Here is a 17,798-nt window from a genome sequence, read left to right on the forward strand (position 1 = left end):
CAGCACTAAGGAGCAGCAAGCCAAGCGGTAGGAAGCAGCAAGCAGGTGGGCAGTAACAAGGGAGGGATCCCGGACTGCAAGAGGGCACATGCTGGGCTAAGGGACCCCTCACCCATCCCCAGTGCACGAATTTTGTGCACCGGGCCTCTAGTATAATTATAATAGGAAACATTTTTTTCTTTGAGTTCTCACTTTGTGGCTGTGCTAAGTATTTTGTATATATTATTTCATTATATATATTTTTTAATCCTCACCCGAGGATATTTTTTTCATTTATTTTTAGAAAGAGTGGAAAGTAAGGTGGAGGGAGACAAGGAGAGAGAGAGAGAGAGAGAGAGAGAGAGAGAGAGAGAGAGACATAGATATGAGAGAGACACATGGATTGGTTGCCTCCCACACATGCCCCCACCAGGCCAGAGATCAAACCTGTAACCCAGATACATATCCTTGACTGGGAATCAAACCCGCAAACCTTCGGTACCCAGGACAACGCTCCAACCACTGGGTATACTGGCATCATCACAGAAAACTTTTGCCTGACCAAATAAATAAATGAATTAATATATTAACAAGAGAACATTTATGTAAAAGAAATGCTATAAAACCATATGCCATTCAAATTTCACCTTTCTGTAAGATTGGTCTAGAGAGGTTGTTAAAGATAAACTAGAACACAAACTTGGCTGTAGAGTATCCAAACAGAAGTTCTGGGAAATATGACTCAGTTTGATAGAAACACAACTTTTAAACCGAGATGGAGAGTTAAAGGTAATTTGGGGATATAGAAAATACTAATGTTCTTGAGTATTTTATAATAGTTTCCCCCAAACTGGAAACTTTCAGATCAGTTCCCAAGATTATTGTTAAAACAAAGGAGAAAGAATATCCAGTTGAAAGAAAAGTTTCATTTCAATATATAACTATTTTCTCCTTGGAAAAGTCAACCAGACTTTGTAATGGGACCTTAGCTGTCCTCAATGGCTGGGCCCCTCTTTTCTTGATTTGGACTTGAATCTACCTTATAATGCACTCATTATACCAATAATAGTGGGAAAAAATAGAATATTAAATGAAGGTTGTGTATATATATATATTATTTAGAGCCCACACCTTCTGTTCAGCCAGCTCTATGGTTCTCCTGCCACTTCTCTCAAAATTATATTCCACTTCTCTCAAAATTATATTCGCTCACTGTCAGTGTCCACTGGCCCATTGACAAAGTGCTGACTCTCCAGAAACCAAGGCGTGCTGAGCAACAGCTCCCAGGGCAGATTGCCGACAGACTGTCTTCCCCTGCAGTAATAGGGCTTGTGCTCCATTTTCTGCAAAGGGGCACAAATTAGTTAATATTTCTAAAGCCTTTAGAAAAAGAAAAGAGCCATATGCATCCTAAGGTTTACTATTAAGTTCTGTTGCTCTAAGGATCAAGATAAGCACAGAAACACATTAAGCTCTACCCACAGAAGCATGAACATGCTGCTAAGATTGTCGGGATGCCTGACAATGACAAAGCATTGCGTTGCCCTCACATTTGACAACATTTGATAAAATGGACACATCAATGTCCTGGGGAAAAAATTAGACATTTATTGCAGCCATTATTTATTTGAGTCTTAGATAAAATGCTAACAAGGGTTTTGCATATGTTGACAATGTTATGGATAGTCCTCTGAGAGTTGCATGGCACAATCTCAACTCTGAATTCAAAATCCTTTCACTCGAATGGGCACTTCCCTTCTGTATACTGTCTTCTCTGCCACAGGTGAGACTTCACTTAACCCAAAGTTCCCACCTAACAAGGACAGACCCAATTACTAAGAATTTCTTAAGGCCTAGGTTAAAAATACCAATTCTCTCTTGGCCACTTCTCAAAGTACTAAATCAAAGTCCTCGGGGATGAATCCAGAGCATTTGTATTATTAACAAGAGTACCAGCTGCTGCTGCTTTTTTGTTGGGGTTTGAAACCACCATTAGCTAATGCCTACACCCCTAAAAGAATCTTATTTCCTACAGCCATGCTCTCATTCTTGGACAAGATTTTAGAGGTTACCTTGTTCCTAATATTTAGATTAAATTGTTTCAAACTATAGGAAATACAAATTTGTGACGTTTTTGAAACTTATGTTTTTTTTTTCTTTTCACTCTGATTAAGTTTCCAGCCTTTGTAAAAATTCTTTCTCTTCTTTGTGCCTTTTCTATCTCCATCCTCACTTGCTGCAAATGTTTGGTGATATCAGATTAGAAAATTCCACCTATAGTCTTCAGCACAGCCCCACCCTTTGATTGCTCCAATAGCCCTCAGTCTTGTACTGGCAGTGCACTAACTTCTTGCTTTTAACTATTTTAAATCTAGACAAAAGTCTTAATGTAGGCCTTTGAGGATATGCTGTCTGTTCAGTTGAATTTTGTGTTTTTACTTTGTCTGCTTTTACTGTTTCATCTCATTTTTCTTTAAAGTACTATCTGTCAAGGTAGCTTTGTTTTATTTATTTTTATCCACCTTTTTATTCTTTTCTTTTCAAATGTGAAACAGGAGGTGCCATCATTAGATGAACTGTCAGGTTCATTGCCAGCATATGTCAGAACAGTACAATCAACCCCGTCACAAACTAGGATCCTGTTGGTACAACAGTGTCACCTCATTATCTGAACAATTCAGATATGTCATGGTAAAGGTAAAAGCATATATGATCTAGGATAAGAAAGTTTATTTAATACCTGTTTAGACCCTAATTAACTATGACCTCAAACAAGACATTAACTGACTTAAAAGGAGGACAATGATAACAGCTCTACCTATTTTATGGGATTTGTGGCAATTGTTTATACCAGTGTATGTATGTGCATAACTAATGGACACAGACAATGGTGTGGCTAAGGTCTGGGGTGTGGCAGGGGCTGGGAAGAGGGGGCCACAGGGGGAGAAGTGGACGACATCTGTAATATTGTCAACAATAATAAATAAATAAATAAATACGAAACCTCAATTAAAATTGGAGTTGGAAAGACCTGTAGAAAAAGCTCTCATACTTTATCACTTTTCATCAATTATCCCAAACAAAAAGAAATGTCAGTTATAAGATGAGTTAATTCAGTTACAGACCCCAACTATAACAGACACAACTTGCACTCCAAAACAGTGCTTTACCACTCTAGCAGGAGGAAAGATTTTCTTCCAGCCCATCAACAAGCCCAGTCAATGCATGCATCACAGCTCAACCAATGAGAAGCCATTGTTACCTAAACTCTTACTTTCCTCCAATGAGCTTTCTTCTTTTTTTTTCTTGCTGATAAGCATCTTGGCTTGCCCTCCTTCCTATAAAAGCCTCCCATCTGGTATAACACCTCAGAATATCTCTCTGCTTGAGATGAGATGCTGCCAATTCACAAATCATTTAATAAAGCCAATTAGATCTTCAAATTTGCTCAGTTAAATTTTATTAACAAATGGTTGTCAGGATCAGCTGAATCATGGATCTAAAAGTGCCTTGAAAGCTGTCAAGTAACAGCTTGTTCATTTGGGAAAGACTATAAACTGAAGTCATGGATTCAATGTAGAGAATCACTAGAAATTGATTAATTATTCCACCATTTGTCTCTGGATAAAGAAGAGACCAGGTAGAAAAGTATGGAGAAGAGCAACACTTTCGTGGACGAGATGCAGGACTCTGTGAGGACCCAGCTGAGACAACACAACAGAAAACAGAGGAGAAAGAGAAATCTTTCATTTGAGCCACTGAATTCGGCTTGAACTGACATTAGCCACACCTTGGGACTTCTCAGATATGGGAGCCAATACATTATTTGTTGTAATGCTGGTTTCAGTTGGATATTTCCTCACTCACAACTCAAGGAATCATAACAGATAAAGTGCATCTATTAATTGTGGATACTAAAGCACTGTACCAAGTTCTAGTATTTAGATAGAGGAATCCAAATAATTTGATTTGAGATTTGTTTTGAGAGGAGAGCTCTGTTTTCTATAAGCATATTTACAATTTTGCAAATATTTAAAATGTTCAGACAACTCTTAATTTAGAAAGGATGAATAAGAGGAGAGTTATACTTTGGAATGCTATAGAACTGCGTCCCTCAACAAAAAATCCCTTTATAAAAGAAATGTGGGTCTCAGAAAAAGGGACTCCATTGTTGACCATTGCTAAACATCTACTCTACTTTCACCTTGTGCTTTGTGGAAAAAGTTTTTACCTTACTGGGAAAATATTTGAGAACAATGTAAGCCTTTGTCAGCTGTATTGATCTACAGTTAGACTTTGATTCTATAGACAGGAATCACTATGGGACAAAGTATGTGATCTTAGCACAGATCTCAGGCTATGAAGGTTTCTTCAAAGTCTGAACCATAATACCACTGTGAGAATCAGAGCAGGTAGGAATGGACTCCTAACATTAAATTCCAATCAAAAGCTAAGAAAGAGACTTGTGCCCTAGCCCTAATTCCTTTTAATTTATTTCAAAATAATTTGATACGGCTTTAAAATGATCTGAATGAACACCTCCCTGCCACAGGAAATAAGAAGACAAGCACCTACTTCTGTGCTGATGACATGGATTTCTCATTAAGTTCCAGGAGCTGCCTTAATAAGCTACTAAGCCTGCTGGCTAAACACTGTCAATTTAATATCTACTGTGCCAAAACCAAAATTATTTTAGACAGACACTCCATCACACAGATGAAAAATATGAGTGAAGTCCACCAACAGGATTATTAATTTAGCTATCTGGGCCAGTAGTAGGGTGGCAAAACTTGTAGTGAGCAACCCAGGAAGCTCAAAAATATTAATTTATTACATTATTATTGAATAAGTAGATTTTAAGTGCCAGATGCTGTAATAGGAAGAATCTGAGCCTCCTTAGTGGTTAAGATTCAGTCACTGCCCTGCAGAATCTTATTTTCTCAATTGGAATTCCAAGATTCTATAAATTCTATGGCATCATACTATGATATAGAAACTAAGGCAAAAAACAATACTCAAACAGTTGAACACTTCCTTTGATCAGATAATGAGTAGCAACAAATGATGTGTTTTTGTTTATTGTAGTGCACAAATTCAACAAGTGTGGAGAGCAGCTACAGTGTTTGGACAGGTTTAAGCCTTGGACTAACGAGAGGGCACAGTCCTCTCATGGCCACGTGCAAGTCCCAGCTTGGAGGGCAAAGCCCTCCCAGAACAATTATAGCCAACAGCTGTAGTTTTAAGCTTGAACTTATGGTCCGAACACGTGGCCCCATGTGCCTGAGTGAAGTGGGCTTGATAGAGTTCAGGTGCATGTAATTGAGTAGATTCGAAACCCAGGAGAATGTTGTAACCACTCCCTTACTTTGCCTCATGGAATCTAGCTATAAAATAAAGAGATGGCTTACAGGCCGGGGCACTGTCATTAGCTCTCCATCAGAGAGGGCAGCATCCCACCCAGACCCAGATTTCTTCTCTTGTCTGTCTTTTCTAAATCCTTCACCGTCCCCACTCAGGTTCACCCTTGGCCGTGCTGGTGCGGCACAAACAAGTGTCCTGAACTAACATAAATTTGGCCCTTTAGTGATTTTTTATTTGATTCTCATTTATAGTATCCTCAAAATTTTTATGTTATTTTAAATATTTTGAAGAATGAATAACATTATATATCTTTGCTTAACAGTCTCCCCTGCATGATAAGATCACCACTTGCATGACTTACATTCCATTCAATCCAATTAAAAAATGGGCACATGACCTGAATAAACATTTCTCCAAAGAGGACATACCACCCTAGCTGGTTTGGCTCAGTAGATAGCATGTCAGCCTTCGGACTGAAAGGTCTCAGTTCGATTCAGGTCAAGGGCACGTCCCTCGATTGCAGGTTCCATCCCTGGCATGTGCGGGAGGCAACCAATATGTGTGTTTCTCTCACATCAATGTTTCTCTCTCTCTGCCTCTCTACCTCTCTGTCTCTCTCCCTCCCTTCCACTCGCTCTAAAAATCAATGGGAAAATATCCTCAGGTGAGAATTAACAGAAAAAAAAAGAAAAGAGAACATACATTTGGCCAATAAACATATAAAAAGTTGCTCAATGTCACTAAATGACAGAGAAATGCAAATTGAAACCACAATGAAATATCACCTCACATCTCTCAGATGGCTATTGTCAATAAATCAACAAACAAGCGTTGTCAAGGATGTGGAGGAAAGGGAACCCTTGTGTACTGTTGGTAGGAATGCATATTAGTGCAGCCATTGTGGAAAACAGTTTGGAGTTACCCAAAAAAAAAAATAAAAATGGAACTGCCTTATGGCAGTTCCAATTCTGGGAATTTATCTGAAGAAACCTGAAACACAAATTCCAAAGAATATATGCACCCCGATGTTCATTGCAGTGTTATCTACAATAGCCAAGATTTGGAAGCAGCTTCAATATTCATCAGTAAATGAGTAGATAAAACAGTTATGGTGCATTTACACAATGGAATATTACTTGGCCTTATGAGGAAGAAAAATTTACCCTTTTCAACAGCATGAATGGACCAGGAGAACATTATGCTAAGTGATATAAGCCAATCAGAGAAAGACAAGTACCATATGATCTCACTCATATATGGAATTTAATGAACAAACTGAACTAACAAGCAAAATAGAGAGGGACTCATAGATGAAGAGCAGGCAAATAGATCTGGTGGGAGTTCTTGGGGTGTTGAGGGGTGGAGGGATTGAGTGAAAAGGAAGAACAAGAGTAAGAACTCATGGACACAGTCAACAGTGTGGTGATTGTGGGGAGTAGGTGACAGTGGAAAAAGGTATAGGGTGGATAAATGGTGATGGAAAAAAGAAAATAAATATAATCAAATGGTTAAAATAACAATAATAATAATAATTTGAAAAATAGTTTTCAGTATTTTGAGAAAGGACTGACTGGGCCTTTTCCAAATTGATACGAAAGTCTGCAGACAGTAGTTTTTTATTCCAATAATCCCTTTGATATTTGACCTATTGATAGTGCACAGATCCAACCAATTATTTTATGTAAAACAATCCATGCCCTTGCTTTTTTTTTTTACTTACTTCTAGGATTACCTACCTAAACAAAGGTCCCATAATCCCCAATACTTACAATTACTGTCAAAATCTACGTTCTGTACTCTGGAATACTCTCTTCCCAATTGTTCTCCATCTGGCAAACTCATCTTTCAGCTGTGAAGTTTTGCACAGCTACCACAGGTGGAAATGTCTATGCCAGCTTTCTCACCAATAACTTTCTTCAGATCTCTTATAGCTTTTGTGATCCATTATTTACATGTTAGTCTCCACATCTAGAATAAGGATACTTTCCAGGAAAAAAATATTTGCAACAAAAACAGTGAGGAGAAATGACTGAAGCAATACATACAATGGATGAGCAGACACAATGATTCAGTAAGAAAATCTCACTTGTAGGAATTATGAACTTAAAATTATAGCAAATGTATCATACATGAAATAAATACAGACCTGAGTAAATATGGTAAGCAAAATTTATCTGAAATAAAGCTAAGATTCAGTGCTGTAGCATTATCCACTTTCTTATAGCAGTAGACATTAAGTGTGTATTACTACCTGTGTTATCTTATTCTTGGAGGATGTTCACCTTAAAAATTGTACAGAGAATAAAATTCAACTTGTTTTATGTATCACAATTTCATTTCTCTTCCTAAAAAGAAGATTATGAACAAAATGTAGCAATTCTTAATTATTTTAAGGCCAAAGATGTGTGTGCTCAGTTTTGCATCTCACTTCATTTATGTAGCAGAAGCACAACTAATATGTATTAAATGCATTTATTAATTATTATAAATTCTGTATAAATTTCCTCTCTCATTTTTTAGCTAGCACTTCTACTATTAAAAATGTTTTACATAACTTCCTCCTTCAAATTACTATCTTTATAGATAAAATATTAAATAAGCAGTTCTGTTAGAATTATCTGTAAACAAAATCAAAATAATCTGAATGATATGTTCTCTAACGTATTAGTATGGAGCTTTACTTAGAATTTTTCTTTATGGTTAGTAGTCTATATTGCTTACTTTTTAGTTATAGCTGTCTCTCTTTGTGTTTGATGTTGGTCAAATATAAACCTCCAGATTACTGAAGGATAAATGTCTATTGCAAGCATGTATCTAGATGAGGAGAATGTTGTAGTTCCTCAGGCAGAATATCCTGATTTGTACACAAAGATGGAATTCTTAAGGACTAATATAACAAAACAAATTTAACTCCTTATATCTAGAGTTGAAAAAACAACTATTTGCTCTTCATAATTATTAATATATTTGATCATTTATAAATTCACTTGAAAAACAAGATCTATACATAAGGGACAACAAAGTTTATATGAAATTATTGATTAAAATTTCACTGTAAATATGAGCATTATTCATTATGGGATCATTATTCATGAAACTATGCTACACTTGTACATATTTGTGTATGTGGGTCTTTTTCCCCTCAATGAAAATTCTGCCTAAACTGTATCACTTAACAGCACAATGGTGTTATTTGAAATGTAAAAACTAGGTGCTATATGAGGCTACTTGTTGAATTGGACACAATCTGATTCAAGAGTATCTTAATCAGTGAAATGTATGGAGCAGCAGTATAGCACCCTTATGATACCGATGCATCAGTGTTATTCATGCAGTGGTACTGTTGTACACTTGTTGATTACTGAAGTGAGAGGTGAGCCAACATTATGTGTTGCTTTCTCAGTAGCTGAAGAACACTCTGTTATACCAAAGATGAAATACGATGTCTCCTGAGCAAATCACATGACTCTCACTTCCGTAACTCTTATAACACATGTCACAAATAGATTTCAACTATATCTCACACTTCAGATATGCTTTATAATTTTGTTTATACATTCAAACCATAAGGCGCTATAAAACAATGCTTATTAAGTTTACTTAGATAACTCTCAGTTAAAGGAAAAACATGGGCAAACCAAACATTTGTCTCTATTCCATTGTATGTCTAAATTTGGAGTCAAAGAATAAAGTGTTCATCTCTAGGTCTTCTTTATTTTAATGTTTTGCATATGCATTTATTCTTATGTCATTGCACTATGCTTGTGGATTTTAGTACTTGGAGGTGAGACCTTGTGTGCTTGAAATGCTTTGCCAATTTAGGATATAAAGTTCAGAGCAGGGAAAATGACACACTCAACAATAAGAGCTATGTTATTAAGTGACTTTATATGTACTAAATGCTATACATTTCTCATCGACTGAATCCTCATAAAAAGTCTGTAAGGTGTGTATTGTAGCCTCTAATCCTATCTAATAAAAGCGTAATATGCAAATTAACCATCACTCCACGACAAAGATGGCGGTGCCCATAGCAGCCGGGGCGGGACACTGGTAGCATCGCTCCGGCAACGTGAGCCCAGCAGGCAAGCGTGGCCACAAGTGGCAACCAGTGACCCAGAAGCAGGCAAGCGCAGCCCGCAGGCAGCACCCAACAGGGCCTGCTTGGCCGTCACCATGGTGTGGAGCGGGCAGGCCCCGCAGAGAGCAGAGAACCACAAGGAGCGGACCTAAGCCATCAGTAGGACATCCCCTGAGGGCTCCCAGATTGGAGAAGTGCACGTCGCACTGAGGGACAAATTTTGTGCACTGGGCCTCTAGTCTACATATAAGAAAACTGGGACTTAGAGTGGTTGAGTGGCTTGCCTAAAACTACACAAAGTAGTACAAGGATCTGAATCAAGTCTACCGTCCCCTCTGTCATAAGGTTATGCTTACAGCCCAGTTCTATGCCTGAGGAGAATATAACAAAAGTGTGCCAATGAGTATTCCCTTCTAGTGCTACTTAATATTAATTTAAAGAAAAGAATAACAATATGCTCAATTATTTATGTAACTGTATATATGTAAGATTGTTCCATATTTATTGACAGAAAAACACATGGGGGAGAAACGGTGAAAAGAGAGTCAGTAAAAGGTAATCCTGGACCTATTATTATTTTGAGAGCATACTTTGTCTAGTTTTAAGATCTTTTGAAAATTTTAACAAAGAAGAATGACATTCCACAACCAAATTGACAGTGTCTTTTCTGAATCATCTTGTTAGCATGTACTTGAAGGATATCCTGACCTGTGTTGCTCCAAATGTCCAATAAGTATCAATTTTCTACCTTGAATTTTTTCTGATTATTGACAATTTTCTCTGCTATGGACTGTTTGGATGATGAGACAAAACTCAATGTGATTGGCCAGGTTAACAAACTGAGAGCATTCCAGTCAATTAGTATTTACCTCATTAGCATTGTTCTCTCTTGTAATTCATGAAAAGGTATCTTAAAATATACAAAATAATTTTCTTTACAAGGTAGAAAACATTTTCTTGTTTGATCTTATGCACATCAAGACTTGTGGTATTTGATGATAAAAATCTAAAAGACTTCTTTCTCTGTCTCCATTACCAATTCCCTTTCTAATGTTTTTATTATCCTTTTGCACTTGGACATAGCAGTTTTTATTGCATCAACCAATACTAAGTATTTAATATTGTAAATCTTTTTTGGTTATTAATTGTTTATTCACAGAAAAATGAGCAGCCATGAAAATCTTGAAAGATAATTTCCAAGGTATAGGCTTCTAATTTATTTTCAGATATGATTACTTATTTGTCAATAAAATTAAAAACTATATTTATAATTTAGGATAACTAGTAGAAAATATTGTAATTTGAAATAGCAGAGTGTGCATTTCATTATAAATTTTCTAATTTTGGCAAGGATCTTGATCTTAAAATAGTGTTGAGATTGGAAAATGACCAAGAATGTATTTAAAACCATAGGAATATAAAACCTTAAAACAGATAATGAAGCTTAATGCAGACTAATTCTTGGCTATTTAGTCAAACTAGTAAACTGTGTTTCTGACATAAAAAGCCATTATTCATAAAGTGGCTACATAAGTCAGGTCAGAACAGTGGCAGATAAATGGCACTAAATAAATTCTTTAAAAACAGTGAATTTCTTTTGGCAATTAATGCCAAGTTTATTCTGCCTACAAAAGAAAACATTAAAAATGGCATACTCTTGGGTGCTACCACTGCCCCCTGTTTTTCTTTAAAAATGCAGTTATTAATCAGCTTGTAATAATGTATTTATTAATCAACTTCTAATATTCATGAAAAATAACTGTGCATGTTGCTTGTTTTACCTATTTAGATATTACCTAAAAGGATTCTGGGATTTTAAATAGCTAAAAAAAGGATACATTAGATACAAGAGGTCTTCATAAGAACTGTTATCTAGAAAATAGTCTTCAAATAATTTTCTGATTTTTAATTGCATTTGAAACATTTTATATAAAACTTATTTTTCTCAACTATAAAGTTCACCTAATAAATTTAATGTTGAACCAAGAATCAGAATGTCTATATTTTTATCAGTATTTCTATCTATAACCTTTTTACTAGATTAACTCATATTTAATTGTATTATATACAAAATAGTGTTGATAATATTCATGAAAACTGCCTTTATATGTTAATGTACATTTTGATATCTAAAAATCCTTAATTCTTTATAAACAGAGAAGTTCCTATTTGTTTTTGACTATATTAATTATTTTAGAAGCCATTTTTGGAGATGGTAAATTTAATTTTAAGGATATGTTTTGACACGGTGTCTCAAGAAGTAATACTTGAAAAATAAACACTAGTTTGCATGCCGACATTAACACATGAATTGAAAAGCTCTTTGAGAAGTTATTAAAGTGTAGTGACAAATAACAGTAGATTGAGTTGATTGGAAGTGTGGTGTAGGTGTCCCTGGGGCCAATGTTAGGTCCTTTTAGGCTCCTTAAATAGCTTCATCAATGATCAGGAGGAAAGAAGAGACATGTTAATTAAATCCCTGGAGCCATTAAAGCCAAGAGTCAATCTATAAAAAGTGTCAGTCCAGAATAAAGAGTTAAAAATGCTCAGAAATAAACTTTAAAACAAAAGACTTCTACAGAATTAATTTCAACAAAAAGGTCATGAAATAATGTTTTAAAATTTATACTACAAAGATATCACTTCTTAAAATTTCAAGGAAATTGGACAAAGGTGAATTCTGTTTAAATTTCATCAATACAGTATTCTTAATGTTTTAACCAAAGAGATTAAAGCAAAATTTGTATTAGGTGGACAGAACATTAGCAGGCAAATAATTCAATTTAGAATTAGGACATGAAACTCATTAGTCCATAACTATCACTTTTCTTTACTGCTAAGCACTTTGAACTCTTACTGCAGAGCCAGCTTTGCTTCACTCTTCGAAGAACACTTCTGTGATTCTAGCCTGTGGACCTGGAAGAAGCTCCGTCCAATACTCTAAACAAGATCGACAGCTCGGATCCCCGCTGTTAATCGGGGTCTAGCCTTGCAGCCGACTTGTGTAATTTTCTGTCCTCTTCCTGAGTCTAACTTGAAGCTCCTTACCACTTTTCTCCGCTGTGCTGGCTTTAGTCCCATCTTTACAATTTGGACAGTTCTCCAATGACTGTGGCATGAGTTTTTCCTTCTTGCTAGCCATTCATCTTCTTCTCACCCTGGGAACTAGCAAATTTTATTTCTAAATCCAAAATTCTGCTTCATGCTGACAGATATCTCTGACACTGCTTAACTGGCTATCTATCTGCTTCCCTGAGTATCAATATTTTTAGCTGCTGCAGCATTCTATTTTTCTGTGTTCTAACTCTCTGTTGGAAACCCTATTATTCAATCTAACAGCAACAGTTTGCTAGCACAAAAGATAAGTAATACATACATAGCTGCAATTAATAAACAAAATAACAACAAAAATGCTTCTCTAATTTTAATAAGACAGCAGTGTGAAGTTTAATTCACAATTATCACTAATAGTACATATGAAATTAAAATAAAATATCCCACAATAAAGAAAAGTAATTCTAAATGAATGTAGCATATTTATTTGTTATTAGACAAATCGCATTTACTAATTTACTTTCACTAGGGAAATAAATTTATTGATTTTTATTATTTTAATCTGAACTAATTGTCTAATATTCTAGATGTTTCTATTTAGGGCAATTTTCTGTTATATTCAGGTTTTCTTTTTAATAATAATTGGAAGTTTGCACACAATACTATAAATCAGTGCTATTTTAAAAATGGTGATTTAATAGTAAAAATTTTGCTTGTTAGGGAATAAAACAGAAGAAATATTATATTGCTCACCTGTTCATGCTCCACATAATTATGCTTGGTACTTGCCACTGTATTCTCACATTTCGGCCAAGCACACCTACCTACAGAGACCATTTCTGGCCCTGGCATGCGGTGTATAGTACATCTTCAGTCCTCTTTTAAACTCTATTCTTGGCATCCTTTGTCTATTCTTCAAATGCTTTATGAGGCCAATGCTTTTCCTTTCCCAGACATATCACTTCATTATTGATCTTTATTTCCCATATCTACTTGAAGAATGCCAATTCTCTGACTTCCAGAATTCTTGATTTTGTATGCAGTGGTGTGCTAGTAAATATTTAACAACCAGCTCACCAAGGAGAGTAAAAGCCCTGAGTTACAGCATTTACGCCCCACCCCCCTTTTTTTTTCAAAATGATTAGTTCCATATGAACAATGTTATTCATATTGCTAAACCGAACCAACTTTGTCTTTGTGATTTTTGACATATAATTTCTGGGTTGTTTTAGAAATTAGAAAATATTGACTGAAGATCTTGTTATTCTCCTGTAAATCATATGAAAAAAATGACATATGTTATCACTACTGGTCATTTTTACCATTTTTAATGGCAAAAATGTCCACCCTGGACAATTTCAAGCTATCAAAGAGGCTGCAATAAAAATGGAGTCAGGAGGCATATTAATTATGTATTGCTGCATAACAAATTATCCCATAAGTTAATGGCTTAAAAAATAAACATATATTGCCTCACAGTTTCTCTTGGTCCCTGGCCTCGCTGGGTCCTCTGTTCAGGGCCTCCCACAAGGCTATCAGCTAGGCTTCAACTGAGCGTGCGTGCACTTCTAAGTTCATTCACATGCCTGTTGGAAGAATTTGGTTTTCTTAAAGACAACACTTTTCCTGCTTATTTCCAAATTGATGAGTCCTTTTCACTGGGACCCTTGCCTACCTGAGTTAAAGACCGATCAGGAAGGGCAGTTTCTGTCACATGCTCTACCTTCCGGTTGGAGTTGTCCAACTCGCTCTCATTACATCTGAGTCTCAGTCGGATGACAATGAATCCAGTAGCAACATAGAGTCCCAACCCCCCAAAACAAAACTTGTCTTCTGAAGGCAGTAGCTAAACCTAAAGATATCCTGATTCCCAATGTTAAATGGTTTTAAATGCATTTCTTTAATAAGGACAGAACTACCTATGTTCACCATTATTAATTGTAACTTGGGTTTTGCTTCATGAGACAGTCTCTGCATCTCTTTCTTTTTAAAAATTGTTTGACCTCTTATAACTCTGCCTTCTGGGTTTCTGTGATCCAACATTTTTTAATGGTGAACACTACATCTTACTATTACCCTTTCTCTGTCTCTTTTAGAAATTCTTCTTCCTTGTTGGCCTTTTAAAAGCTGATTTTCTGCAGTAAAATTTACAATAGCTAAGATCTGGAAATAGCCCAAGTGCCCATCAGTAGATGAGTGGATAAAAAAAACTGTGGTACAGGTACATGGAAAAAATGGCAGTGGAATAGATGGACGTGCCCCGAGCCTTGTCCCGAGCAGATAGAATGAGCAACTAAATCGAATAACATCCACCCCGAATTGGTGAAGTACACACAGCTGGTGAGACAATTCACAGCCGAGAAGGGCAGAGGACCCCTGGAGAATGATAAAAGCAGGGATCTGGGCTGGGGAGAACTGCGAGACCTCCGAGCACAGAGGGTCAGAGGAAAACCACACAGCACTAAGCCGCATCCCTTGGGATAGGAACAGCGTCTAACTGTGGAAAGAAGGTCTGCAGGACTGCTGGTGGCAGAAGATTCTAGATCTGGGTCCACAGTCATGACAGACTGAGTCCAGAGGGCGCATTCAGGATGGCTGTCCAGACGGCGAGGTGCTGGGAGGAGAGGGGCTTGCAGAGGCTCAGCTCTTTCCCCTCTTTGTGGTTTTTGCTTTTCTTCGCTGAACCTAGTTCATAAGACCTTTCGGATATGAACACTCACCCATGGCTGAGGTGCAGGAAAAGGTACGAACTTGTGGAGTCTGGGGAGTGGCTGGGGTGAGGAGAGGGCCTGAGAGAATTGGCTGCAAGTATGGTGCTGAGTCATCCCTGACACGAAGGCCCTAGGTAGCCATTTTCTCGTGAAGAGATAGCCCCTCCCTGCAGTCTCCAGGCAACCAATACAGCCACACCCAGACTACACCCTGAGTGGTACAAAAAATAAAAAGATAAAAATCTGAATAGTCACTGAGAGTCCACAGGGACTGGCCTAAGGGGAGACCTTCAGTCCCAGGAACAGAAAACTGAGAATCCACAGACAGTACAGAAGAGTGGAATCTTAAACCAGCCAAAGGAATGACACTTCACTTTTTTTCATTTTATTTAATTTTATTATTATTTTGTTATCCCTTTTTTTCTTTTTTCTTTATTTTCCTATTTTCATTTGTATCTTTATTTTCTATTTCTTTTCACATTATTTTTCCATCATTCTAATTTATTTTATTTTTTATCCTATTTTTTAATCAATTTTTTAAAATTTATTATTATTATTATTTTCTTCTCTTTCTCTTCTTATCCACTCATCCTCTTTCTACTGCCTCTATACTGATCTAAGGTCCTTCCCATATTCATCCAATTCTTAACCTTACTTCTTAACCTTACTTTCTGTATATAAGATTCTGCCCCCACCCTCTTTACCGGGAATTTGGTGTTTGTATGTTTTGGTTTACCTGTTTGTTCTCTGGTGATATGTGTATATACTTTTCTTCCTTCTCCTTTTCCTTTTCTCTCATACCATTTTTTCTCTCTTCAATATCATTTTTGCTCTCTTTTCTCTCTCCTAATTCTCTTTTCTCTGGTGGTTACTTATATTGGGGTTATTGGTGTCATGAGTACATTTGTGTTTTGTTCCCTTTGTGTCATGTCTTGTTGAGGTGAATTTTATCCTGTTTGGCCAATGTGCTAGAGAGCGAGCCACATAAGCAGACACCTGGAGAGGTTACTCCATCCATGAATGGGTCAATAACACTCCAGACCCAACTACAGAGGCAGGAAGAAGGCGACAGTGAGAGAGAGAGCGTGAGTGAGGGAGGGAGCAAAAGAGGCGTGTGTGATCATATGGGGTGTGTGTGTGTGTGTGTGTGTGGCAGTTAGATCCCACAGGACCTTCTGGGGAAGGCTAACTGGGCTCACCTAATTTGGCAGCCTCTGCTACCATTGCAAACAGCCCTGGAGTGGACGGTTTTTCCTCAGAGTTCTCGCCTTTTTGAAGGGGAGAGCTGCTGTGACTGGGAGCCCAGCTTCACCTCCACCCAGGGTGCCCTCAGATAACACCTGAGACTCTAAAGCCACCCTCACCAGGAACCTGCTACCTTGGCTGTGGTTCCATGGTCACCGAGACTCCAGCCATCCTGGATGAAGGCTCCTGTGAGTTCTGAAGTGTGCTCCCCTCTGACTAGCTCAATGCTTTAGCCCAGGGCACTGCGACCAGACAAGCAGCAGACACGTGAGCAGCCTACCCCTGTCTGAAGAGCAGCAGCCACGTGAGCAGCCTGCCCCCATCAGAGGAGCAGCAGCCGTGTGCAGCCCACCCGAGCCTGAGGAGCATCAGCCTTGTGAAAAGCCCACCCCTACCAGAGGAGCAGCAGCTGCACGAGCAGCCTCTCCCCACCAGCCAGAGGCACCACAACTGCTGCGAGCAGAGCCCCAGAGGAGCTCTGCCCACTGAGGAACAGCCACTGCCACAACCTCAGAAGGAGCAGCAGTCACCAATAGAGCCACTGCCACCAAAAGAGCAGCCCATGCATGACTAGATACCTAGATCCTTCAGTGAGAACAAAAATGAGTGGACAAAGAAACCTCCAAAGAAAGAAAAGGGGACTCGCCAGAAAAGCTGCTAAGTGAAACAGAGGCATGCAATATGTCAGAAAAAGAATTCAGAATAAGGGTCATACATGTCATAAACCGGATGGATGAAACAAATCAACAACTTATGTAAGAATTAGGAAGAAATAAAGAGTGATATAGCTGTAATAAAAAACACCATGGAAAGTTTCAACAGTAGACTAGGAGAAGGTGAAGACCGAATTAGCAAATTACAAGAGAGGGAAGCAAAACACACCCAAACTGAAATACAATTGGAGAAAAAATTAAAACACAGAAGGAGAGCCTAAGCGAACTTTGGGACAATATGAAACAAAGCAACCTATGAATAATAGGGGTGCCAGAACAACAGGAAGAGGAGCAACGGGTTATAAAACCTATTTGAAGAAATATCAGAAAACTTCCCTGATGTGGGGAAGAAAAAAGTCACACAAGCACAGAGATGCCCAAACAAGATGAACCCAAAAAGACCCAAACCAAGACACATCATAATTATGATGGCAAATGTTCAGGACAAAGAGAAAATCGTAAAGTCTGCAGGAGAGAGACAGAAAATTACGTACAAGTGATTTCCCAATAGATTATCAAATGATTTATCAACAGAAATACATCAGGCCAAGAAAGAAAGGAAGAAATTTAAAAAGTGATGGAAAGCAAGGGATTGAATCCAAGAGTACACTACCAAGCAAGGCTATCATTCAAAATTGAAGGGGAAATAAGGAG

At 37.5% G+C, this 17,798-nt stretch overlaps 1 long non-coding RNA gene across 2 annotated transcripts in view; it reads left to right on the forward strand.

Moving 5' to 3' along the window:
• The window catches only part of LOC106727201, a 159,746-nt gene that overhangs the window by 100,678 nt on the left and 41,270 nt on the right, over positions 1–17,798 (forward strand). The gene's annotated exons all lie outside the window — the stretch shown is intronic.

The sequence above is a fragment of the Myotis brandtii genome, unplaced genomic scaffold (genome assembly GCF_000412655.1).
Source record: "Myotis brandtii unplaced genomic scaffold, ASM41265v1 scaffold388, whole genome shotgun sequence".
Taxonomy (NCBI): Eukaryota; Metazoa; Chordata; class Mammalia; order Chiroptera; family Vespertilionidae; genus Myotis; species Myotis brandtii.